Genomic DNA, 27,047 nt, shown 5'->3' on the forward strand with positions numbered 1-27,047 from the left:
CGAAAAGCAGGTTCAGAACCAATTGTCACCGACATCAGCAAGGGTGGTTATGGGAGCAGCGATTGAAGCGCGACTATGTTTGGAGGGAATAAACACTGGGAATTACCTAAGCGGTTTTTTTTTAATTAAAGCGAGACGCAGTTAGATTCATTTCACGTAAATAAAATTCCTAATCCATTTTATATACGCATGGCGAGAAAATAAGATACTACTCGATTTTACTTGATCATTATCAATAAATACCTTTTTTCAGCGCCCACCGTGAGAGCGCCCATCGATAGTGGTGGGCGTTGACGCTGCTATCGCTTGCAATGCAATGCAGCTCTTGGACTGCGTGGAAAGGCGCGCTCTTAAAGTTCACCTGTTACAATACGCCCCCCTAACATGTTGTGTTGTTTTGCATGTCGACGTTTGTCTGAATTAGGTGACGGGGGTAGTTTTATTGTTTCTTAACCTGTGCAGTCACAAGTAGTGAACTGCGACCGTCAGATACTTGTTTAGTTGTTTTCGTGCGACAGCGCTGGCCGACGGGCTTGGCGTCCGACGAAAGGACGAGCACTCTACGCAATCTACGCCCGAAGCGTTCGTCGGCCTCCAAAGAAAGTACGTTCTGTGCAGCGATGCGATTTCGACATCCATACGGCTGACCTTTTCCTGCATCGCTTTCCGCACTGAAAGCTTGGAACGCCCATCAAGTCGAATGGCGGGGCATTTGAATATACAGCTCTAATGGCAGGCCTCCGAAAACAAATTTCGCACCTATGAGAACAAAATGACGTCAGTTCTGTTTTTAACGGATATGACGTCAAACTATTTTTTCTTCCGCCGGAAGTGTTCCCTCGATCCTCACACAGATGGCGCTAAGCCCCATGAACCGCCGATAATCCGCCATGTTTTGAACGTATGGGCCTCTAAGGAAGCTTCACTGCCAGGTGTATTTACCTTTCCGCCTGCGCTGAACGGAGAACACGCTGGGCTGGTGGTGACTAGGCACAACTGTGGCTGCTGTTAAGGGATCGTGGTATTCCTAAATAAACGCATCACTGTTTTGATTATCCAAATATAATTTCACTATCAGGGAGCGAGCAGTCTACCTGACTGGAGCAGTATTCTTTTATTTGGGACCCCCGGTCTCAAGGAGCGATTTCACTATCAGGGAGCGAGCAGTCTACCTGACTGGAGCAGTATTCTTTTATTTGGGACCCCCGGTCTCAAAGCGAGCGTCGTAACCACTAGGCCACACATCCTTTTTTTTTTCTTTATTACCTTCTTCGCAACAATACATACACCCGTACAAATACAAAGTAGGTCACTTGGTGCTACAAAATCTTATTACATAATTTGGCTAGACTGTACTAAGTTAAAAAGCCTTCAAAGAGGCCACCCCAGACACCAAAACGTCAGGCTCCTGAAACCACTCTGGTGGTTCAATTATGTGCTTTAGGGCATCGCGCGTGTACGCGAGACTTTCCATTAGGTATTGCCTTGCCGACCTTGCATCTACGCGGGCATTCCTGACATCTACGCGCATTTTCCACACACTGTTCATACACAAAAGCAATATCATGTCAGCCGGCACTCCCTCTGCGTCTGCGCATGGCAAGAAACGAATACCGAAAGGGCTTATCGGCAGTTCTTTTTTCAGAGTTCATTTGAGAACGTCCCACAACTAGGCCACACATCCACGCTTCCAGAACATGCGTTCATGCGAACCATATGATTGCGTTCGAGCATCGTTACGTCATCGAGGCGAGGCCCCGCCCCTGCATTGATGTGTTGTGAAAACAGTCGCACCCCGTTTCCCGCGTTCGCGCCGGGGATTTGATTGATTGAAAACTTTATTATTCCACCGAGCTGGGGTGCCCGCCTCTTAACCTACACGTAGGTAGTGGGGGAGGACGAAGCAATCCCCGCGCGCTGAGGACGGTGAGTCTTCACGGCCTCAACGGCCAGGCGGATTTCTCGACTCTGGTCGTCGTCAGCCTCGCTCTGCAGCAAGGCCTCCCAGGCTTCTCTACTGTCAATGTTTTGCTTGGCCCCTGGGGAACCAGCACACTCCCGGAATATTACATGGTCTAACGTACCTTTGTCCTTACCAATTTTGCAGAGGGTATCGTTATAGTCTCTCGTCTGAGTTAAGTAGATCCAATATGGTGATGTATGTTTGTTTCCCTGGAGACGCCGCCAAATGCGAGCGTCCTCCAGTGAGAGAAAGACCGATGCGGAGGCGGAAAGATTCTTCTTTCGGCTGTATAATGATCTACAATTTCCCTGTGCGTGATGATATCTTTGATCCCTGGAACTGGCTGCTCTAGAGTTGACCGGTGGTAGAGTAGTGCTCGGGCGAGCTCGTGAGCGGCTCCGTTACCTGGGATTTCTTCATGGGCCGAAACCCAAATAAATGTTATGTCCCTACTATGAGGGTTTTTGACTGCCTCTTCTAAGATTCGCCCTTTGCTCAAATTTCGGATAGCTAATTTGCTATCGCATAATATGACTCCCGCTTTTGTATCCGCACAAGCGAGCGCTACTGCAACCTCCTCGGCTGTACAGGCGTCCCTCGTGCACGTGGAGCACGATATCTGAACGCACCCGTCGCCATCTACCACCATCGATACCACAGCCCCATCTCTGCCGCAAGCGGCGTCCACGTACGCTACTTTATGCGCCCGGTGTGTTTTGAAGTTTATTTACTAGAGCCTTAGCCCTGTGAGCTCTCCTCTCTTTGGTGTAGATAGGGTGCATATTTTTAAATAGGGGGCCAATTCGGAAGCGTTTACGCACGTCCAACAGAATGTCCTTCTTGCCAGTCGGGGCACCCCTGTCACATTGGATTCCTACCCATTCCATGATTTTTCTCCCTGTCTTGGACTGGCCTAATCTTTCCAACTGAGAGACTCGTACTGCCTCAGTGAGCTCAACTAGCGTGTTGTGAACCCCCATTTTGAGAAGGAGGTCTGTCGAGGTCGAGTCTGGGATCCCTAGGTCTCTCTTAACGCTCTTACAAATGATCGCGTCTAATTCCTCTTTTTCATCTTGTTAAAACACGAGATACGGTGTCTCATACGCTATTCGGCTAGTAATAAAGGCTTGCATGAGTCTGAGGAGGCTGTTCTCTTTAAGGTCCTTGCCTTTGAGTGCAACTCTCCTAAATATCCCTGTGACTTGCGCCGCGTATCCTTCTAACTTTTGATTGTCGTGAGGTTGTATCCATTTCTCTGGATATACATGCCCAGAATTCTGATTTCCGGGAAACACGGGCGGCGTCGGCAGCAGCTCGGCAGCAGCTCGGAGACACTGCGCGCAACCGGTTTCCGCCACCGCGCCGAGCTCTGCGCATGCGCCGTGATAACGATTGGATCTGCGCATGCGGTGACTTTGAGGCAACAGCTATGTAAGCGTGTGGGCGGCGGCGCTCGATCAGTAGAAGCTATGGGACGCCCAAATATAGTTCGTACTACCGAAGAAGAGGCCGCGCTTCGCGATGAATTCCGGAAAATGCTGGGGATGACTTCGTAGTGCTTAGCCTAGCCCAAAAGCCAGGACTAGCTAAGTGCCCATCAGCTCCGCTGTCTCTTTAGCATTGTGCCACCAGTGCAAGCTACGCTATTTTTTGCATACACCTCGTAATTTTGTCTCTCTTTCTAGCCGGCCAGTCTTTAAGAAGTTTCAGGAACTTCATAACAGCCGAAAAAAAATATATTTTGTTCGTTGTTAAAAAATATGGCACCAACATATTAATTCGTAGAAAATATGCGCCAAGTAAGCTTGGATCTCTACTAGAGTAATATAATGCTTAATCTCAAACTGTCAAGTCAATTTCAATGTCGATCAAAACACGGAAATGCGGCACCTAAATTTCTTTTCTGTTTTTGTCACACTCATCTTTACGGCAAAGGCAGCAAGCGTTCGTAGCTATTCTACCTCGACGAATAAAAGGTATACAAGTTGTAGGGCACTGCGATATTCCGGACACTTTTAGTCGAAATAGTTACCGACTCGAGCGTTGCAGAAGGTTCCGAGGCCTTCAGCGATGTCTGTGGCTCTTAACCCATTGGCTGTGGCCTCGGTAGGCTTCCATGCAAACATCCTCTCAAGAACAACTTCTTTGTGATGCGCACAACGTCGTCTTCGTACGCTACACTATTGCTGGCTGCGGCTTTCCAACTACACTCGCAGACAGCGCCACTCTCAGTCAGCACGACGCACAACATCCCGCACAAATTGCCAATTGTGAAAGCCTTGCCCGATAGCGCTGCAGTTAGCGCGCCCTGCTCCCAACAGCACATTTCCGTAGGACCGTGTGTACCATCGCCAGTGGCGGTTTCGGACGAATCTTTGTTTTTCTCTGCCATATGGGGAAGCTCCACCTGAGGACTTGGTGAGTGGCATGACAACTAGGGCACCACGATGGCGTAACAGAAAAGACGAACTGGCACAGCAAACACAGTTTGGAGCACTTGGGTGTCGGAGTGAAACTCAACTATAGGTGGTCGGTCGGCCGTGTCAAACAACCACCGGTATATAGCAAGCCAGCGCGTAACGTGGCAGCCGAGGTCCACAGTGGAGATCGCACACAAGAGGGCGCCACTCGGACATTTGGAGGCTAGTAAACACATAAACTGTGGGCGCACTACTTAATTATGCGTCTGCGAGACGTCGTTAATAATTGCGGCAGGTCATTAATAAAGCATAAGCAATTACGGGAGCGTTAATGACACCCGTCTAGCGATGATATTACGCACGCTTTACACGCTGCTCTTCCTCTCGTCGTTTTCTTTTTTCCCCCGTTTTGTTCTTAACTTTTAGTTCGGCTTGGTCAACGCCAACGGTGTCGGGAAGGACTGGAGGCTAGGGGAAGAAGAGAGAGAAAAAAACTCCAGAGCTCTTCCACTACTATGAAGATGGAAGCGAGCGAAGCTGTGACTATGGTGGGTCTGCAGTAGTGGATATTGATATAGTGAATTTATATATTAGCATTATTGATAATATTGAGCGCTTTCGGAATGTTCAGTCAAAGAGCAAGAACGCCGGCATCTTGTATTCGCCCGGCGCAATGGCCAAGTAGTGCGTTTACTGCGCCAAGTCCGCCCCATCGTCATAGACTAGCGTGTGAGCCACAGCGTTCATAGCCGTGGCACACTGCACGATCCTGTGAGATCTCTCCCGTTCCTGCTCTCGACGGCTCATACCCACACATCCAATACTAGTATGAGACACACGTGATTTCTTTCTTACCTTCCTTCTGTCTTTCTTTCTGTATTTCTTCTTCCTTCCTTCCTTCCTTCCTTCCTTCCTTCCTTCCTTCCTTCCTTGTCCTTGGCTCATACTCGCTTATCCCTGGCTCATACCCGCATATTCAATGCGGGTATGCGCCACACGTGATTTTATTGTCGTTAATCATAACGTAACTGACGAGCATGTGATATTATTAATGTCATGACCTCTCAGTCAAGTTAGTCATCAATTTTGACACCTGTGCTAAGACACAACTGGCGGAAAACCGCCACGCACATGGAGACGAAATTGTTGTACACGCCGGTCGGTCTACGGTCGCGATCTGCACGTCCAGAGCACGCACTCGTGCTCGGAACTGCATCCAACGTCCCGAGCGCTAACCGAGGGGCGCCAACGAGCCAGCTGCGGAAGAAGACGACGACGCTCGAGCCAATGCTCATGATGATGATAGTTTTTTTCTACGCGCGGACACGATTCTGTTGAACCTAGCCCTAAACAGCTTAGCTGTAAAAAAAGGTGGGGGGAGTTGCAGCGTAGAGAAGATGGCAGACAAAAGTGTGAAGGAGCAGCTTCTCTCATTTGTTTTAGGGGCGAAGCCCCTTAGAGTCTAGCCTTGTCTTTCCGCCGTCGTCCGTGCTCACATCGACTGCCACGCCATCTGTCTGTCATGGATGAAACGTTGCATGCAGCGGCTCAACGTCTATAGACGAGATGGCGCTGCTGTGTATGGCGCGTTCCAGACCACACAATCTCTTTCTGCCATGGACTAACGTAAGGCGCGGCATGCTGCGGCTCAGTGTCTACGCAGACAGCAAGCTAGTTCGGCGGCGAAGACGCGGGAAGCATCGGCAAAGCGCCAAAAACGCCGAGCGGACCCGGAATTGAGGGTGCGGGTAGCGGCGGCTCGCCAGCAACGCCGACAGCAAGCTATATACCCCGGAGGCGAGAGCGAGGGAAGCGGCAGCAAAGCGGCAACGCCGACAACAAGCTGCTCTCTTATGGTGCATCTCTTACGACTACAAGCAACCCACGACCACGAGGGGAACGTGCATATAGACCTCGTCTTTGCAAACTTTAGGATGTATCCGCTAGAAGAACCGCTGGCTGTGCATTTCACCGACCATAAAGCAGTAATAATGAAACCGAAACGCAACCCGGAACTCAACACGATATACGCGTTATGAGCAATAAAACACAGTGTATATACTGTACACCGCGTTGTCACGCATTTACATGCGTGAGTGGGCCAATGTCACGGGTGATTTTACGGCATAACGATCCCCAGTGCTTCGCCCCACTCATCATGATTCACTTCGTGGATATGCGGTGATTTTTTTTTTTTTTTTTTGGTTTTCTCCACGCCGCTGAGCTGCCTGCACCTGCATCGGCAGGGGAAGTTATCTCTGTGTGAGAGAACAAGTGCGACAACCCCACCAACTACTTCCCCACTTCCGACGTCACTGACTAATGTTTTCCCCACAAAGCTCCTCCATCCTCAACACGATGTTTTCCTTGCGGCGTTCCTCGGGGACACGGCGGTTCTTGGCTCACTGTTTTGCTTCGTCTATCTTATTTTCCCCAATTTTTTCACTGGCATAAATTAAGAGTAGCACCTTGTTGTGTTTCGTAGGTCACACAAGCTCAAATTATGCCCTCTCGTCCTTTCTCACCGTTTCTTTACCCTGGTCGTACTTTTTGAGAGCGGCTCGCGACGTGGGCACAGCAAGATGGGCCAAGCACACGTGCGCAAGACAAGAGAAATATGCATCGGAACTTACATAGTGCCGAGTTGGAAACTCTTGTTGCTGTCACACCGATGTCTAGGGCGGAGACAGCTGGCGTAGACAGTTGGCGTAGACAGCTTGTTTGCCCTCGCATAACTGCGCCGAGAAGGAAAAAAAAAAGTCTTCACCGTAATGAGGACATTATAAAAGCCTAAAAAGAATTGAAAAAGCGATACTTCACAAACGTAGCAACAAGTGCATACGGCGAGCGAAGCTGTCTTCTGCGTTTTGAAAAAGAAAGCAAAGCGAAGGATAAGCGGAAGGAACTACACTCGCCGTCATTCATGTACTTGACTGGTCTGCCAGCGTCACATTCTACCAGACCTGAATTTTTTTATTATTTCTTGTACAGGAACGAGGATATGAACAGATTTATTCAGAATGTATAGAGACTTTTCAAGCATTCTGACAGGTGTGTGGTCAATTGCTGCCAGGATTATGCTGTTAGCCTTGTTCAAAAGCAATATCTGTAGGAAGCTAGTAGAAAAATAGCCAGGACTGACGGCAGCGACAATACTTGTTCTTCTTTCTGGGGTTTTACGTGCCAAAACCAGTTCAAATATAAGGCACGCCGTAGTGGAGGGCTCGGAATTCATTTTGACCACCTGAGGTTCTTTAACGTGCACTACAACGCAAGCACACGGGCGTTTTTGCATTTCACCTCTATCGAAATGCGGCCGGCGCGGCCGGGATTCAATCCAGCGACCTCGTGCTCAGCAGCGCAGCGCCTTAGCTAACTGAGCCACCGCGGCGGGTAACGACAATACTTCATGTCACATTTTCATTCTTATTGCTTTTATTTTAAGTCTTTTTTCAATGCTTTCACAAGCTTTGAGAAGATAAATGAGAACTTTCTCTGCTACACGAGAAAGCATCGCGAAAACCTGAGGGTATCTTCCGGACGTAATGTTCCGTTTCCTTCTTTTTTCCTTTTGTTTTGTGTTTGTCGACGTACGAACCTGGCGTAGACAGACACGCCTTCATTATTAGGTGATGTATACTTGTGCGAGTAGCAAGATTACCCATCTCTACAAAAAAAAACAATATTTTGGTCACTTACCAAGTCGGAAGTTAAATTCCATTTTTGCATTGTGAACAACGAACTCCGCGTGGGCTATCAAAGGTTCATAACTGTTCGACTTGGTCATTTACCAGAATTCTTTGCGTTTTTTTTTTTTGTTACCCTCTTCCTGACCAGACGAGTCTTCGTCGAAATCTTGACTATTGCCTATTGTGACTCATTCACATATGCACAGAATCTGCCTTATATCTATGGTTAACGTTTTTTATCAAAAGCAAGAAATGCAAACCGAATTTATTTGCACGCTGATAAAAGTTAATACTTCTGGAAAATTTGGCACAAGAAAAAATATAAGAGGTAGAGAACATTGCTTAATGCGTAAACATTGTGTATTTTCGAAGGCTTGTAGCATCGGAGTAGTGCATATATGACTCCTAATTCCAGCTCATCCACATGACGAAAGCAGCAAACGTAATTTATTGCTGGTCACAAGTTAGTGGTTATCGCGGTGAAAATTACGAATATATTTAGTTTGTTTCTTGTAATCACCACAGTCTGAGACAGTGGCAATAAACTCACCGAAAGCTTAATTTTGTGTTAGTGTTATATATAGTGTTTAGTGTTGGTGAACAGATAAATGTACCCGTTACTATACATAATCACTGCGTCGTCACTTGACAACACTTGTCATCAGACTTTAGTAATTCAGGTTCACTGAGTTGCATGACCAGTATCAACACTTGTCGCACATATCTCACAACTTCATGACCTGGATCCGACTATCTTTGAGCAGAGCGGGCTCCATCTAACTTTAGCCAAAGGTTAAATATATGCTGGCGCTTCATTAAGAGGAGAGGACTGAAAACATCAGGCTAGTTCTCTGCAGAGCAAGGCACACAAACTTTTGTATCGTGCCTAGTTGCATAACAAGACAAATTTATTACCGCATTCACAAAGCCCAAACTCGGCTAAACTATAAATGAAAAAATTGTAAGAGGTTCAGTGAAACACGTGACTCAGCAATGCTTTTTCTGTTAGTTTTCTGCCTGTTACGAAATACATTTTCCCGCCGTAATAACAGCCAAAGAATTATTAAGAAATAAGTCAGCTGACTACTTGCTTGCGCGCCCCGATGGCTTGCTCTCAAGCCTGCCGTGTGTCACTGAATACCAGAACTATTGACAGGGCAGAGGCGATCACAGATTTTCCAGTTTTGTTCTGGCTATCGAGAAGCGCCACGCTTGTTGCTGGTGGTGGTGTGCGTCACTACTATATCACTTTCTCAGTGGTAGCGCACTAGATTAAAGGTGTTGTTCATTTATGCTCTGAAAGTTGGAGAGCACGCGATTACGCGACGTATGTCCCGTGAGTCACGAGATTTTTACTTGAATATTCAACGGGCTGTCTTTATGACACGGAATACATAATGCGTAATAGGCACAACATTTAAGAAAAATGCTTTATCACTCTAAACTGATTCATTGCTTCGCTTTACCACCGTATTCAGAAATGCGCCTCAATTTAAAGCCGCTGCTTGACTTGGTCAAAAACATTCAGTGCCATACCACTCTGCGAAGGTGGATGGCCAGCGAAGCTGTGTATGTGGTGATTTACCGTTGCTCCGATGAAAAGTTCCAAGTTTGCGGGATCGGGACCACATGCGCGGTTCGCATTTTTTTTTCGCCTCTCGATACTGGCAGGCAGCACACGTACGCTTGGCGTCCGCGGCCCGCTCGTCGCCGGTGGTCTCCTTCCGCCGCCGCCGCGCCCATTCCCTTTTCTGTTCCCATTGTCGTTCTTGGTAGGCACACTGTTCTTCTTCAGACCGTACAACACGCGGCCTATATACCCATTTCACAGTCAGAGCACAACTGAGGGTAGGAGCCTACGCCGAGCACGACGTCAGGAGACAGAAGACACTGAGATTGGTAAGCAATAGTTTGAATACGCGAGATGGCGTACACGTGTATGGTGTGAACGTAGACATGGCCGACGCGGGTCGAAGTGTAGTATCTGTTCTTATCAGCTTGTCAAATACAACCTGATACAGGTTGCATGTAGACCCAAGATATAAAACTTATTTTTGCAAGTTGGCGGAGTGCTTGAAGCCTGCTTCCCCTCCACCGCGGGTCGGCCAGGTATTGCGCTATCTTCGGGATCAGCCCTCGTTCTTAGTCTACGGACATCGATCCGCTGGAAACTAGCCATATGCAGCTTCGCTGTAATAACGCCCCAAGGTATACGAGCGCCGAAGGAAATGCAATGAGCGTCTTACCCCCGTATTCTTAAACACGCCTTCACTCAACGCTTCTCCTCGACTCAGCCAAGTCGAGGCGACGAGCGTTCCTTCACTCAAGGCGCCGTTGCGTTTCATGAACACTACTTCACTTTTCCTCCGCCTTGAAAATGCGCTCTTGACTCGAGTGAAGTGCGCCGACCGAGAAAAGCGTCTGATATCGAGGCTATTCTTAAATGCGCTTAGCAAAAGCCCAATTATTTAAGACAGATATGTGTTTCTGTTAATTTGGCTTCGTTATAAAATGACAACACAGCGCAATGCACAAATTTAGCTCGGCAGCGCTGCCACTGTTAGCGTTCGACTGATAGATCAAGCGGGAGCTATGTTTGAGGTCTGGCAACGATCGCACCCCAGCAGCTGAGTATGGCTACAGTGCCTAGAATGTACTATTCTAGGCACTATAGTATGGCGCATGGCTGAGAAATAAGAAAATTTGCGCCCGCATTTGCCTGCTGCTCGTTGTTTCCTTGTGCTTAATTTGCGGTTCACGTTGCAGTTGTTAATCGTGGTTATTATGGATGATATTGTCAGTGTGTTAACTGACGCAGCATCGTTAACGAAAGAAAAGCTGCGGAGGCAACCGGCGTCCATCTGAAAAAGCCGACGAGGCGAGTGACAGATCACAACGCAGCCATGTTTGCGCACTAATTTCACTCAAGGAGCGATTCAAGGTAGCTGCGGGGCTATACCTTGAGATTCTCGAGTAAAACGCTCCAGCTTTCCTTCACTCAAGGCGCGTTTCGAGTGGAGGGCGATTTGTGAAATGAAAAGCCGCCCTCAAGGAGCATTTCGAGTGGAGGGTCGAGTCGAGGTGCCTTTGTGAATACGGGGGTTAGACGCGTTCACGACAGGCGTCATCTATAGATCAAGTCAAGGAAGGCCTTCAAGCTTCTTCTTTCTGGGGTTTTACGTGCCAAAACCAGTTCTGATTATGAGGCACGCCGTAGTGGAGGACTCCGGATTAATTTTGACCACCTGGGGTTCTTTAACATGCACTACAACGCAAGCACACGGGCGTTTCTGCATTTCGCCTCCATCGAAATGCGGCCGCCTGGGCCGGGATTCGATCCCGCGACCTCGTGCTCAGCAGCGCAACGCCTTAGCTTACTGAGCCACCCCGGCGAGTGAAGGCCTTCAAGCTAGGTGCATTTCCGAATACGACGGTTAGTGTCCCTCTAACGTTGTCACCGATTCTATAGCAAAATAGTCTTGTCTAGTCAGTCTGCACGTGCGACTCAAACAGTGCTGGACTTTCTAGAAAGTACGCACCCACCGTGTTAGCCCAGTGGCCAGTAGCCCAGTAGAGAGCTGCTGAGCACGAGGTCGCGGGATCGAATCCCGGCCGCGGCGGCCGCATTTCGATGGAGGCGAAATGCAAAAACGCCCGTGTGCTTGCGTTGTAGTGCACGTTAAAGACCCTCAGGTGGTCAAACTTTATCCGGAGCCCTCCACTACGGCGTGCCTCATAATCAGAACTGGTTCTGGCACGCGAAACCCCAGAAAGAAGAAGACGCGCTCGTGGCTATCGCTGTGATTTCAGTCTTGCTTCTTTTTCGGGCCACAAATCCGCCCAATGTATATATATACTTAGATTGTTAACTCACCATTTGGGTAGCGTTCAATTCTTGAAGCTCACTGCAATGTGACACTATAGTGCTATTATGGCCGCTTACACGTCGGCAATAAAGCCTGGCATTTGCCTATTTCGCCCGCCTCCCTGCAAACGCGTCAGGCGGTATGTTAACTGTGCGAAAGGAGCCACAGTTTGAGCAATATGATTCTTCTTCCATGCAGTTTTGTTCCGTTATTTGTTCCGTACTTGTTTTTCTCGTAGTTTTTAATTGCCTACCGCTGCAGCCTAACTCCTACATTACCATAAAGATAACTGAGTCGACGAGAGCCGTGTTTGCTCAGTGGGTATAGCGTTTGGCTACTGAGCGCGAGGTCATGGGATCGAATCCCAGCCACGGCAGCCGCTTTTCGTTGGGGGCGAAATGAAAAAAATAATAAATAAATAAACCGTGCACTAAGGTTTAGGAGCACGTTTAAGAACCCCATATAGTCTAATTTATTTCGGAGTTGTCCACTACGGCGTGCCTCATAATCAGACTGAGTCGACGAGGAAAGTAAAAGGAACAGCAGCCTATTTTTAATGCGTCGTGAGGCATCAATGAGCATAAAGCAGGGTAAAAACACCTTTATTAGCCTATAACACCCAAGCTGGCGCTTATATGGCCGCTGTGAGGTCTCAGAGGTAAACAAAGACTGATAAGGCCAACACAAATATGTCGCCTAACACAAACGCGTGTGCGAAGCGCCTTCTTGCTCAGCCTGAAAACGGAGCGCGTGATCTGTGTTGAGAGAGCAGTGTGCATTGTTGCCAGCTTCGCCTTCTTGTGTGAAGCTATCACCGTTTGCTTTTTGCAGGTCTCGTCTGTTTCGTAACGATGCTATTTTAGTTCGCCTAGCGTCTCCGGCCTGAGGTTCACCCTGGGTAGACTCCTTGGTGTTGTGAACGTGCGTTTGGTACCCGATTCTCAAAGAAGAGCCACTGAGTGTCACATTACAGGCGATCGATCGTGCTACTAAATTTTAAGCGGCGCAACAGAACGAGTACGGCGTAGAGGCACAAAAGATTGACACACACTAGTACCGTTCATATTTTTTTGTATCTATACTTCACACGTGTCATGTCGCACAGTATTAAATTTAGTGTCGAATATGACCTAGCAAGGTCATGCAAATTCCGATTGCGTGTTGACTTACAGAACTACAGAATAACTTTTTCTTTCGTGTTATGTGAAAGTGAGCTTCAAGTGCATGGTGCTAAAAGCGGCCTCCGTAATACAGACGCCTCACAAAGTCATCCTTATTTAGCCGTGGACATTGCAAGAGTGACACGAGACCTCTACTCATATGGCGACACTTGAGGGGATCGTAATTAATAGCTACATTTCATTAACAAATTACAACACCGCGGGCTGTTGCAATAGATTGCCGATGAAGTTTATTAGAGCGATCTGCACTAAGCCAGTACAATGTAAAATATGCGTTGCTTGTTCAGAATGAACGAGCTTTCACGCTACCTTTTTCAGAGTCGAAAAAAAAAAGTTGTCACAGTTTCACCCGAAAGGCGAAGCATCAATTGCGATAGAAAATTTGTTGAGAGCTATACGGAGTAATGATAGTAGCTTTATCAGCTGTATAAACTTGGACATGCAGCAGCACCGGCAACACGCAGAACTGTTGTCGACGCCGTCGGCGTTTTGCCCGCTTTCGCACAAAACGCGTGCGGCGTTTGGCCTCTGGGGGCGGCTCGGAGGTTTTCTACCACATCAAAACGGGACACTCGTCGAGCTGCGTCGGAAGTCTTTACCACCTTCTCGCCTTACAACGTTTTATTGCGATAGCAATTATATGGACACTCCAAAGTATATTTCTGCCGTCGGCGTCACCGTCGTCGTCGCCGTCGCCGTTGCCGTGAGGTTCAGTATGACGTCAATGGAGATGAAATCGTCGCCGCGCGCCGCGGAACGCTGTATGTGCGAGTGAAAGGGCGCGAGGGACGCGCGCTTTCACGGGGAGTGAACCCATGGCGGCGAACAAACGCGCGTTCTGCGTCGTGCTCCCTTAAGGGCTGCAGAAGTAGGCGTCTCTTTCCTCCTTTACAATCACCATATATGTGGAGCAAACGCGCCTTCTTCCGACGCGCGAAAGGCCGGTGGGGGGGGGGGGGGAGGGGGGGGAGGGAGGCGACGTTTAGCTGCGGCACCACGTGCCTATTTATATCAGAGGCTCCGGCAACATTCACCAACGCCGCACGCATTTTGTGCGAACGCGAGCAAAACGCCGACGGCGTCGACAACAGTTCTGCGTGTTGCCGGTGCTGCTGCATGTCCAAGTTTATACGGCTGATAAAGCTACTATCATTACTCCATATAGCTCTCTACAAATTTGCTATCGCAATTGATGCTTCGCCTTTCAGGTGAAACTGCGACAACTTTTTATATAAATACGCACTTGGTGCCGCAGCTAAACGTCACCTCCCTTCCCTCCGCCTCCCCCGGCGGCCTTTCGCGCAGTCGGAAGAAGGCACGTTTGCTCTACATATATGGTGATTGTAAAGGAGGAAAGAGACGCCTACTTCTGCAGCCCTTAAGGGAGCACGGAGGAGAACGCGCGTTTGTTCTCCGCCGTGGGTTCACTCCCAGTGAAAGCGCGCGTCCCTCGCTCCCTTTCACTCGCACATACAGCGTTCGGCGCGCGGCGACGATTTCATCTCCATTGACGTCATACGGAACCTCACGGCGACGGCGACGGCGACGACGACGGCAGAAATCTGCTTTGGAGTGTCCATATAATTGCTATCGCAATAAAAAGAAAACGTTTAACCTTGCACTCGGCCGCGCAACGCTTGAAACAACGAAGCTGGGCAATCGTAGCTCAGCATTCTCCGGAAGTGCGCGCGAACTTTTCATCTTATTACTCATGATGATGATAATTTATTTTCGTGCGTCTCGGACCATAGCCTCCTATATATATATATATATATATATATATATATATATATATATATATAAGTATAGAGGAGGCTATGGTTCGCATAAATGCATGTTCTGCAAGCGTTGCTGTATAGACTAGTGGTTACGACGCTCGCCTTGGGTTCGAATCCCGCCTCGGCATGACAGTTTATTTTCTTTTATTTCTTCATAGTTTCTTGATACGAACCATGAACCACAAGTTACGGCTGGCTTAAACAGCTTCGCAGTTAAAAACACTGCTATGGATAGGAACGGGATACTGGCGCAAGCGTGATGTAGGTCAACGAACAAAAAGGCCGGAGATCAAGTAGAGACCCGTTATATTAGATACTGTGAGCCGACTAAGTGTGGTATTTATGAGTTAGGCTCGCATGGTGGCATCGGCCATCTGGCGTCACGGTAATAGCAGCTCTTAGACAGGAGACAACAAAGCCGGGTGCTGGTTTGGGTTATTTGGGAAGACCCCTGGCACCTAAGTTTGGCTGTCCAACCCGAGCCGCCTGAACTTTTGACCCTTGCGAGGTAAGTGTCACGCTAAGCACACTTAAGTGAAAGTGGCAAGTTTGTTTCTGAAGGGGTCGATGTGCTAAAATAATTTAGGTCTTCCTCTAGTGGACTGCCAGTTAGGTTTACCAATAATTTATTTCAAGGTTGCCGGCTATCAGTGTTACTTACCGGCTGACAAAGGTGCTTTCTTAGTCCTTCATTTTGTAGATTTTTAAAGAAAAACATCGGATACAATTTTGTCCTCCTTTAACGAAAATATCGATATGTTCTTGTCAAAACTAAAGGACCAAAGCGAAAGAATACTGGGGAGCGAGTTAGATTTAAATAAATTAGCTCAGCTTATAGAGAAAAACAAGAGGTCCTGTTTGCAGATGTTCTTTGCTGAAGAAACATGAGATGGATTGCCCTTTGAGGGTCATTCTTTCGGACAGGAATGCCTGGCAGAAGGCGGTGGCATCCTTCATTCAAGAGAAATTAACTCTTTCACACATGGATGACCCCCTACCTTACTTATAGCTCAAATGACGTACTTAACTTTCCTGTCGGCAAATTCAAACCGAGAATTTAAGATGTTTTTCATCGACACAAAGGATTTACAATACTCTCTGCTCCCGAAAGGACTTTCCACCAATTCAACGTGTTATTGACCAGTATAGTGCAATGGCTTTCCAGAATGCCGTAGACATTATTGCCGGCGGATTTTTTTTTTCTCGCAAACATGTACCTAAGGTCGCATACGGCGACTTGTAACGGAAATGTCTACGTGCAAAAGAAAAGCAGACAAAGAAGGCATTTTTATAGGTTTGTGTGTTGCTCGTGTTCGAAGTAACATCCTGCTGGCAAAATGTCATCGACAGTTGCAGAAGTTACAACAAAAACTAGGCATTGTGAGTCTGTTTCGCTACGTAGATGATTTCCTCATTCTACTTAATTGTGATCACACAAGTGTCTATAAAACATTTGTAAGGTATTAGATATGTTCAATACCTGCCTTGCTCCACTTACACAAACGCAGGAAGTGCCATGCGATAACGCAAATGCGTTTGTTGGATTTAGAGCTTTGTTTTCTAAAGCATCACATTTGTTTGCAATATGAGTCCCGAGTGACGACACCCATCCTGCCACGCGCATAAGCACACTCAAAACTGGTAACACAAGCAACAGCGGGATCATTCCTAGAAAATGCGCTCAAGAAATCTTGCCCGCATGCCGTCAAAGCTAGCTTCGAGGAACAGATCGATACGACGCCTCGTTCGTTCCGGGTGTCCGCAGCATGCGCCAACCGCAGTCTGAGTGCATTCTCGGGAACTTAAAGTACCTTCGTGTTGGGGCTTCCGCGGCAGACAAGGAACAGGCCGCCGAAAAGAAAAAGCTAGCCGTCATGCCGTGTAATCATGACATAGCACATGGTCTAAAAAAATATTGGCCAACGTGGGCGTGTTGTTCTCCACCCTGGAGAAATTGATGACACTGTGCAAGGAAAGCGTAACCATGCTTGAAGGTGAGCGGATACCGCACAAAAGATCGTCGGCCCTATGTGTCATGCGCTGAGGGTGTGGTGTATAAGATTCCTCTGGTATGCAGAAAATGCTATGTTGGACGAAGTGGTCGATGCGTGAACGACCAGTTGCGAGGACATGGTAATAACGTAAGGCGGGCCTTAAAGGGACATTTAGCCACGCATTGCAAGCGGTATGGTTGCAAACCCAAGTTTGAGTGCTGTTCTATCGTTGGCAAAGGTGGGAACAGGCTCACAAGGGAAATAAAAGAAGCCGCTGAAATGGCGCGCTGTGACGCAATATGCGTCAGTACTCCGTCTTCCTTTATCTAGCAAGGAGCTACAATTCTTGCATGTAACACGTGCTACATGCCTTCAGATTAGACAGATATACTTTGTTGGCTTTTGGCTTTTGTTTTTTGCTGCCTTACTTGGTTCATCACATGTCATTGCGTTTCAGGTTTCCGTGTTATTGCCGTTATAAATACTCTTCTCAGAAAAAAGAAAGCAGTTGGAAGTTACCGCCCGACCTGTAACCTACTCTTGGTCGGCAATCGCGCTGTTAATCTGTTAATAACAAAGGCGTTATTCATTAGTTCGGGGCAAGTTACAAAGCCTGCAATCACGGTATGCGAGTAACGTAATCTTTTACCCCAGAAGCCGTTTTTCTTTCGCGCTCTCCCGCAAACTATCGTTATACGATGATGATGATGATGATGATGATGATGATGATGATGATGATGATGATGATGATTGTTATCCTCTTTGAATCTGGGCGGGGTCAAATAGTCCATAGCCTGCTTGTTCAATCAGGTTTTACTACATCTATCCCTATCTAACCTTTTGCCTATCTGATATTGATCTCAATTTTAACGTTTAAAACCTCTATCACTATGCTGTACCATTACCTACACTTACAATGACTCCGGTTCTGTCAATCTCTTCCCTGCTTTATACCACCAATAATCCAATCGTCTCTTACTTATCTCGACTGCTGACCAGTTAATTTTTCCATCTTTGAATCCCAATGCTTGTGGAAGGTGACACTCCCTATACTGGTCTCGCTGGGCCAACATCTTGGCATTCTATTACGATGCGCCGAATCGTTTCCGTAGTTTTTTAGCACACGCATACCACATCCTGTGGCGCATGTTTGCTCCGGTATGCTTGTCGTCAGGCAGTCAGCTCCGGCGTCCAATAGCAAGGCACTCCTCTTTTGCGTTATCCTTCAGATTTCCCTCCTGGTTTCTTTCTTGCCCCTTTTGTAAATCTCTGTGGCATTTTATGTCTCCATCCCTTTGCATCCAATTTACCGCATCTGCCTCTCTCACTTTCTTAGTTATTATTGCTGGTTGTCTAAGTACACTTTAAATTACCCTGTACTTAGTTTGCAACTTCCTTGACCTCTTCCCCCATTCCACGTCCACGCTTTTGAGGTACAGATACTTGTGTGTTTTAGCCGGCCACAACTACTTCATCGCCCCATCTAGCGGCCCCAGGGTTACCAGCTTCACGCCGAATGGGTAGCCTTTTATAACCCGTTAGCCCCATTCAAGGGAAGTGAATGTTGTTGTAGACTTTCGCTATCTTTTATCTCACTTCAGCAGCAAAGTTAGGGCGTTATCTCGGCGGTCTTTTGGAGATTGACTCTTGGTATTTATTGAGGGCAGAAGGCCTAGACCATGGTAACACGCAGGCGGCCCGACATTGTCACTGTCTTGGATTAGCGTGGCTTCCGCAAGCACGCACTGTCCGTTCCCGGCAGCTCCCGCCTTGAAACGATTCAAACATATATTGACGTACACAAGCGCACGAACACGTCAAGACGTTAATTTTAATAGGCTCAATGACACAGACTAAACGACGGCATATACACACATCCCTCGTTCTACGCGCAGCTGACGTGTGCAAACTAGCCGAATTCTGAGCACCACTGCAAGACGCTTGAAAACGCAGACATGAAACGCAGGGACAATTCTGGTCCTTTCGGCTTTCGTTTTCTCGTGGAATCTCGCATCCCGAGGTGATTTAAACGCTCATTCACGTTCACGAGCGTGAATAACGTGTTATAACGCTTCTGTACACATTTCTTGACTCCCTCCCTCCTGGGCTTCCACGCCGGGAACGCGTGGCACTCCGCCGTCTACGCACCGGCACGGCAGTCACGCCTGCGTTCAAAGCCCAGTACATTGACACCAGTACAGTGACCCCACCTGTGGAACTTGCACCACGGGTGCGCCAGCCACAGCACACCACTTGCTATGAACATGTCCTGGCCTATCCTCACTGCGAAGAATCTGCCTTGCTGGGCTGCAGAGCTCAGTCGTCACACTCAATGACTGGATCCTTCCTAGAGGGACCCCTCAACACCGCAAAGCTATATATGACAGCTTGCTCACCTACCTTATAAGAACCGAAACCATTAACTTAATCTAGGCACCTCATCGGAAGAACCACTGGGGTTGCATACATGTACAATTTTCTATTTTTTATGATTTAATAAACGTATTTCTCTCTCTCTCTCTCTCTCCCTAAACTAAAAGCTCCCTTGGGGATCGGCCCTGATCGCGTGGGAGCTTTAACAGAAACCTAGCAGATTGCGTTCCAATTTCTAAGCCGCAGAGAAGCACCTAGTTTAGCTGAGTTTAACGAAAACACGCCATGAATCCGTCGTCAGAAAGCGCTGCATCAAAGGCAAAGAGACCGAGTAGGTAGGACCGCCCGAGGAGGTGCAGGCGAAGGGCTTTCGAAACGAGGAATGAACCCCGAAACCACGCTGGTCGCGCATGCTTCGACTATCGCGCACCAGGTGGCACTTGCACGCCTCTTGGTTGCTGCTATTCCCTTGTTCCTGCGCTACTCATCAGCCTCAACTTATGCGGCCTTGTTTGGTTCTTCGATGAAATAGCCGTACCTTTTTTTTTCATAATTCTCAAGCTGTGTTCATAACGCGGGAAAAAAAATGTCGCATGAATACATGTCACTCGATGACCGCGCAAACTCGCTGTTAGAACGCTGTAGCGAGGAAGCGCGGCCGCAGCAGCGATCGAATTGACCTTCGTGCTGCCTCTCTCATCAACGCGAACTTAGCGGCGAAAACACAATGCAGGCAAAGCTATCAGCACTCGGCGCACTTAATCCGCTTCTCAGATCGATAGGACCACGGTTTTAGAAGGGCGCAACAAGGAAGACGACAGACGAAAGAACACACGTACACAAGCGCCTTGTGTACGTGTGTTCTTTCGTCTGTCGTCTTCCTTGTTGCGCCCTTCTAAAACCATGCATCCGTACCAACTCGCCCAATTGTCAGTGCTACTCAACGATAGGACCACGCCATTCGCAGCAGCAGCCGCCGGAGTAGTACGCCCCCCCCCCCCCCCCCCCCCCCTTGGTGCTTTGATGGCGACAGAGGACAATGCGCGTCCTCCCCGCTGACCCTGCTTGCGCGCGCCAGATTGAGCCGCCGTCGGCGGTTCACCCACATAAGCTTTCGCTCGTACATACAGCATACGGCGCGCGCGACGATGTTAACGGCGACGGCGATGGCAGAAATGCGCTGGAGTGTCTATATAATTGCTATCGCAATAAAAATGATCTGCTAGAGGTTATTTTATTGTATGAGACATACATTCATTCATTGGTAGAAAAAAATGAAAATGCTTGGCCAGAATATTTTGTAGAGCATTTGGAGAATTTCTCATTTGAAACGTTTTTTTTTTTCGAAATTTCAGGCTTGTGAAGCGGAAGCGATTAAAACAGAAGTTATATAGTGACTTTCTCCATAGAGTTGCCAGCAGCATACTTCTATTCGCATGCATGGGCATGTGGTAGATAAATTTAACTAGTTTTTTTTTTTATTGCAATAGAAACTATATGGACACTGCAGGAGTATTTGCACACCATCGTCATCACCGTCGGCGTTGCCGTGATGTTTTGCATAAATTCCGAGTGCAATAACACTGTGGCCGCGCGCCGTATGCTGTAGGTGCGAGTGAAAGCGGGCGGGGGTGAGCTGATGATGGTGGTTTGATCTCGCGCCCGCAATGTAGGAAGGCGGGGAGGTACCACGCCGTCTTCCACCACGTGCAAGGCACCGGAGGATTCTTGAAAGCGATTTGCGGTCAGCGCGGGCCTTAACTTGAAAGTGATCTGCTATGAGTACAGAGTCTAGATGTGCCGAGTGCTGATACCTACATGTGCATTGTGTTTACGCCACTTAGTTCGCGTTCAAGCGAGAGACAGCTCGAAGGTCAATTCGCTAGTAGCTGCTGTCGCTCTTCCTCACGCCAGCGTTTTGACAGTTAGTGTCCGTGCTCATCGAGTGAGATGGGTTTGTTTGCCTCCGCGCGCATAACACCCGGCTTGTTAATTTAGTTTGTAAGCGAATGCTTACGAGTTAATGTGGCCGATAAAACTGCCATTCTTACTTCGTATAGCTGTCTACTAATTTTCTGTCGCAATCGATGCTTCACCTCCCGGGAGAAACTGCCATTTTATATTCTTTGTCCTATAAGAATTTTAGCACGTTCCGTAGCATACCAACTAAAAGCATTGAAAAAATTCAGGGAAAATAAGAAAATGTAGGTGCAAATATTTGCAGAAAAAGAGACTACAAATTCGGCGTTCGGATCAACGCAGGAACCTTACGCTAAAGCGTTGAAACATAAAAGCCAGAAACATTAAAATGTAGCCTTAACACTTTCGTTTATCTTTTCTACGAAACATTTTTACGTTGCTTTACGTATGTCTTGTTCCGGTGGATGCTCTCTTTTACGAGATCGTAGCTTCTAGCTGTCTCCCTTAGTTCGCATGATCTCATAACTGTCCATCGCACTTTCGAATCGCCCAAAGCGAGTTTTACCAGTGAAGGTACCCATGTGACCCACCAATTTCTTGTACTCGCGAAGCGCATAAACCTGCGTCGACGCCTGAAGGCACTTTTCTTGCACTCCCATCTTAGATCTGGCCCACAAGGAAGGAAAATGACGGGAAAATGAAGCAACTGCATTTAGTGCTGTTACGACCGGTGGTCCATCGGCGATAAAGCCCAGCACTCACAGATTTCGCTCGCCCCCTCGCAAAATCCGTAAGAAAGAAAAATAGGCCAGGTGTGAATGGAACGAAAGACGTCATGGGTGGAGAATTATGGTTCTTAATCAATTTCCTTCCAGTCTTCTCACTGTTTTCCAGCGAAGCTTTATATGGCTCAGATCCCAGCATTTCTTCGTAGCCATCGACAGAACAGTCGACAGTACAAGTCTACAGAAAAACCATTCCACGAAATAAAGCGAAATGTGTCTATCTCCATTATAACTACGCATGCAAGGCACAGCCAGTATTCGTTTTAATAAAGAAAAGAACAAAACAAGTGTCAAAACCACATGATAGATGATATGGCGTGTTTGAACAATGCGAAGTAACGTAGCGTTCGCCGCATGCATTTCCCGATAAAGATTACGATTGCACAAGCTACAGTTGTCGGGAGGCGGCAACTGTAGCATACGAAGCAGGGAGTGACGTCACTACACTTTCATGTGTAAAAGAAGAACCCGCCTAGCAAATGATTTCATCTGTGTTGGGATAGCGCTATGGGAAACCCGCGCATAGTTAGGACTGCCGATGAGCAGCGGGAACACGATGACTGGCGACGGGAGCAGAAACGTCAATATGCACAACAGCGTCGTTCTCAGGCTAGGCAAGAAGCAGCTGTCAATCATTTCGTGCAGAGCATTGCTACGTCACATTGGTCTATTGGGTCAGGTGATACCACACTTTCGCGGGCCAACCACCTTCCCAGCGTGGAGTAGAGCCCAATTTTAATGCGATAGCAATTATATGGACACTCCACGCACATTTCTGACGTCGGCGTCACCGTCAAAGCCGTCGCCGCGCGGTGTACGCTGTGTGTGCGAGTGAAAACGTACGAGCGTGAGCCGGCAATCGTGGCTCATTGTATAGCGCACGCGAGGGACAAAGGTAGGCCGGAAGCACGCGGTCGTCTTTCGCGCGTGCGAGGCACGGGGGCGATGCGACGGAGAGGGAGGGTGCGTTCTCCTCCGTCGGCTGGTGCTCACAGCGTGGCCACGCGGGCGCCGTATCTTGAAAGCGATCTGCGATGGGGACAAAGTGCATGCGCCGAGTGCCCGTAGCTTCTTATGCGTTCTGCTTTCGACGTTCGTGTTCAAGCGAGACGAGAGACAGCGCGAAGGTCAATTTTCCCGCTGCTGCTGGCGCGCTTTCTCACTCCGGCGTTTTCACAGCGAATTTCCGCGGTCATCGAGCGAGATGTGTTCATGTTTACCTGTGCGCGCGTGACACCGTTCATGTCTGTTCAGTTAGTAAGCGAATGCTTATAACTTTACACGGCCAATTAAACTACTATACTTACTTCTTATAGCAGTCTACTAATTTGCTATTGCAATCGATGCTTCGCCTTTCAGACAAAACTACTACTTACTTTTATTGCCTAGATCGCTGATGCCCACCTCCTACACATCACCATAAAGATATTCTATATATAAGGGTTAATATTAAGCTGGGAAGAAGCATCGCATCAGACGCACCAAGCAGGATCTAGTTAAGATTAAAGGACACGTTTCAGCGGATTATCTAAGCAAGGTCCACATTCCGAAAGGATCCTTTACATGTATATCTTATTTCCTTCTTTATCCTGGGTGGCGTTCAGCGACCGATGCGGACAATATGGCATGTAAGAGCTGCTCATGCGAGCCTATGACGAAAGGCAAAAGTACCGAAAATGAAAAGAGCTGTTACTTTATATGGTATTTTAGCATAAACACTTATAGGAAGTATTTCGCTTCGGGATGGCTATCAGGCTGCGCAACGTCAAAATAAACATGGCGGCTGACGAAACAGGCTACACGCGAGTTCCTTTGGCGCGTGTAAGAGGCGATGACACACGCGTTATTTTTGGCCATCGAAACTGAAGTAAACTTCGAGGAATCGATGTATTCGAGATCTTAGAGCCAGCCCGCTGAAAGTCGACGAGGTAGCTGCGCTTGTGGCTGCAACAATTGAGTTTGCGCTATTTGCCTGCGACACCCATCCTAACTAACAAGTCCAATGCAGCAACACAATCTACGTGCAAGATCGTCCCTGCAATTAACAGAAAGCTTGCCGGATATTTAGGCGCAAAAGCCACAACAAATAATATACTATACAGCTGACGCGCTGCAGGTGCGTTCAGCACCTTTATGGCCTCGCCTCCATTCGCGCTGAGTGAGCGGCAGCGCAAATATTTGCCGAAAGTGAGCGCTTAATTAACTTTTCGACGCATCACTGAAACTGTCGCACGCTACGGTGCAATCCTGATAGACAATGTAAACAAATCTGTGGTATATTGCGAGGTTCAACGTCCCGAAACCACACAGAGGCTTGCGTGGGGCGCCGTTGTGGAGGGCCCCGAATTAATTTTCACCACGTGAAGTTCTTTAACGCGCACCCAAGGCACGGTACACGAGCGTTCTTGCATTCCGCATACATCGCAGGCGGAATGCAAGAACGCGAGTGCAAGGAGTCGCACTCGCGACCTCGTTCTCCACAGCGCAATGCCAGAGCCAGTGGGCTACCGCAGCGGGTAAAGATGCACATTTATGCGAGTGATGACGCATCCGGAAAATTTTATTCGGTATGTTAATGCGTTATAACTTTGCCACGTTCATGTCAACGCGACTTGTACAAATTTTGCACATGTGCTGATGGTCGGCACAGCGCTGGTAAAGATAAGCTTTATAGAAAACCACACAGTAGAGAATAAAAAAAAACTGCTTTGTTCTTCATATATAGGCAAGTCCATAATTTTGTTTTTACCTCAAACTCTTATTAGCTCATCTGATCATGTACACGTGTACTTTTGTTTTAGATGAACATACCGCCTTATCTTTCAAACGCAATCATCTGTGCACTGACACCATTCATTTTTTGCTGGTGGTTGGTTTAGTTATGGTACCATAAATATTTTTAACAGCTTGTGAAAGTACTTATTTACTGCGCAGTTACCAAGCGGTGGGCGTTAGCGTACCGTGTAAATGTGCTGGTTTAACCAAAGGGCATAAGCTGAGTTTAGTATAGCTTAGACGCTCGAAATTTTCTTTCGCTTTTACTCAGGGAACACTCTCCCCCTATCCCTGTCATCTTTTTGTCCCTTGCCCTTTTTCCCCACACTACTGACCTACGTTCAGGTGCCAGCAGCGTGTTGGCAGTTACGGTGCGGTCAGCAGACTTCCCTTTTCTCTGTCATCGAATCTCTCTCTCTCTCTCTTTTATTTAGGGCATGAGTGACATAGCGTCGATATATAGGTGCAGTTTACAGTTCTACCAAGCATCAGGTGCTGTAACAAAACTGCAAAATAAATATTTGTACTGAAGTTTGTATCTACTTCTGGTAGTCTCATAAAATACTAAAGCAGCTTGTTTAAATTATCTGGTGGACAGTTGTTACGAGAAAAAAGGAAGATCTAAGCCTTTCAATGTATTCTTCAACAAGTCCTCATCTCTACTATGACGTAAGCAGCACTTTTTAGACATGTATAGAATTAGAAGTTTAAAATTACTTCAGCACCTTTCCAACTTCACTCTGGTTTACAAGTTCCATGCGCCTTTGCTCTAGATCAATTCATTATTTTCTTAATGGTGTCGCTCGCGTACATATGTATGTCCACATGCATTATTAAATTGGACGAAGGCCTAAAGTTAAATACTGTTTAAATTTTTTCATTTCATCTAATCAAAATTTCATAAATGGTAAATTCGCAGAATCTATACGAACCGTAAGTAAGGGAGGTATAAGCGACTCGCTGATATTTACAGAATCGGCCGTTTTGAGCCATCACCGCTATATCACGCTTAATACGGCAATTCTGGTCAGATCACAGTAACTAAACAGCATCGGGTTCTCCCCTGTCCTTTGCGAGGAAGACTACGTTGGAAAACCGAGTGTCGATGCCTTCTGATCATGCCGCGGAATAGCTCTGGTTTCCACTTTGATCAAAACAGTTGTAACGCTCACACTAAGCCATTACACTACCTCTTCCCTCTAGCCTCCATTTTCCAGCCTACATAGCAACCACTCCGCCACGTGCATTTTCATGTGCACTTCGCGACGTTTTCATTTCTGTCCGAATGCGGTCGTTTTAAAATGTGCGCCCCGAAACACGATCGCAGTTACCGGCGCACCAACGCGTGGTATATATGCGTGCGCGACGCCCACTGCGGCTTTCATTGCGTATTCAACGTATATGGGAATGCGGCCCACTATTGGTGCTCCTGCATGACCTGCCCCTATATAACTGGCCCCTATATATGCAAAGCGCTATTCGCTTCGATCGTATTATACCAACACAAAGAAAGCGGCGATTAAACAATACAACACGGCGTCTTATTCTTTCTCTAACAATACACGATGTTCGTCGTAAGGACTTTATATTTAACCCTAAGTATACAGACCGGATTACATATCGTAGCACCATGGCTTTCTTATGGTGAGACGTATATATATAATATATACATCTCACCATAAGAAAGCCATGGTTCCATATATATATATATATATATATATATATATATATATATATATATATATATATATATACCGTCTAAAAAATACGTCACGAGCACGTGACGTATTTCACGTGCTCGTGACGTCTGCGGCAGAAAAGATGTTCCACATCCGCCCCTAGGTTTGTGAGTGGTGGCGCTGGCTAACACTCCCAGGGTTAATCTAGTTGTAAAACATAAATACCCCAGAAAGTGGATGGGAAAACGGCTCCGCGGTAGCTAAATGGTGAGAGCATCGCACGCGTAATGCGAAAACGTGGGTTAGTTCCCCACCTGCGGGCAGTTGTTTTTTTCATCCGTTTTCATTTCCATTAGTTTATCATTTCTTTAAGTCAATTAGTAAGTACAAGTAATTTCCCCTATGTTGGCCTTGGTGTCATTGTTTGTTGGCTTCTTATGACATGATAATAAAAATCGGGCCCCTCGGTTCCATTTCTTCTCGTTTATATATATTCTCATAAATTTTCATCTTGACATACCTATAGAACTTAGCAAATGGCGAACATATCAGTTTCCCAGTAAGTATAGAAGAAGCGTTCCGAGAGTACCTCCAAGGTTGGCAACAACGTCCATGGAACCAATG

General features: G+C 47.3%; 1 protein-coding gene and 1 non-coding gene across 2 annotated transcripts in view; both read left to right on the plus strand.

Moving 5' to 3' along the window:
• Nucleotides 1–27,047, plus strand: part of LOC119440752 (neprilysin-1-like) — a 129,859-nt gene that overhangs the window by 5,215 nt on the left and 97,597 nt on the right. The window lies entirely within an intron of this gene.
• LOC119443297 (U2 spliceosomal RNA) lies at nucleotides 10,029–10,215 on the plus strand. Its single transcript, XR_005190241.1, has one exon. It is a non-coding gene; the product is annotated as a U2 spliceosomal RNA (small nuclear RNA).

The sequence above is a fragment of the Dermacentor silvarum genome, chromosome 2 (genome assembly GCF_013339745.2).
Source record: "Dermacentor silvarum isolate Dsil-2018 chromosome 2, BIME_Dsil_1.4, whole genome shotgun sequence".
Taxonomy (NCBI): domain Eukaryota; kingdom Metazoa; phylum Arthropoda; class Arachnida; order Ixodida; family Ixodidae; genus Dermacentor; species Dermacentor silvarum.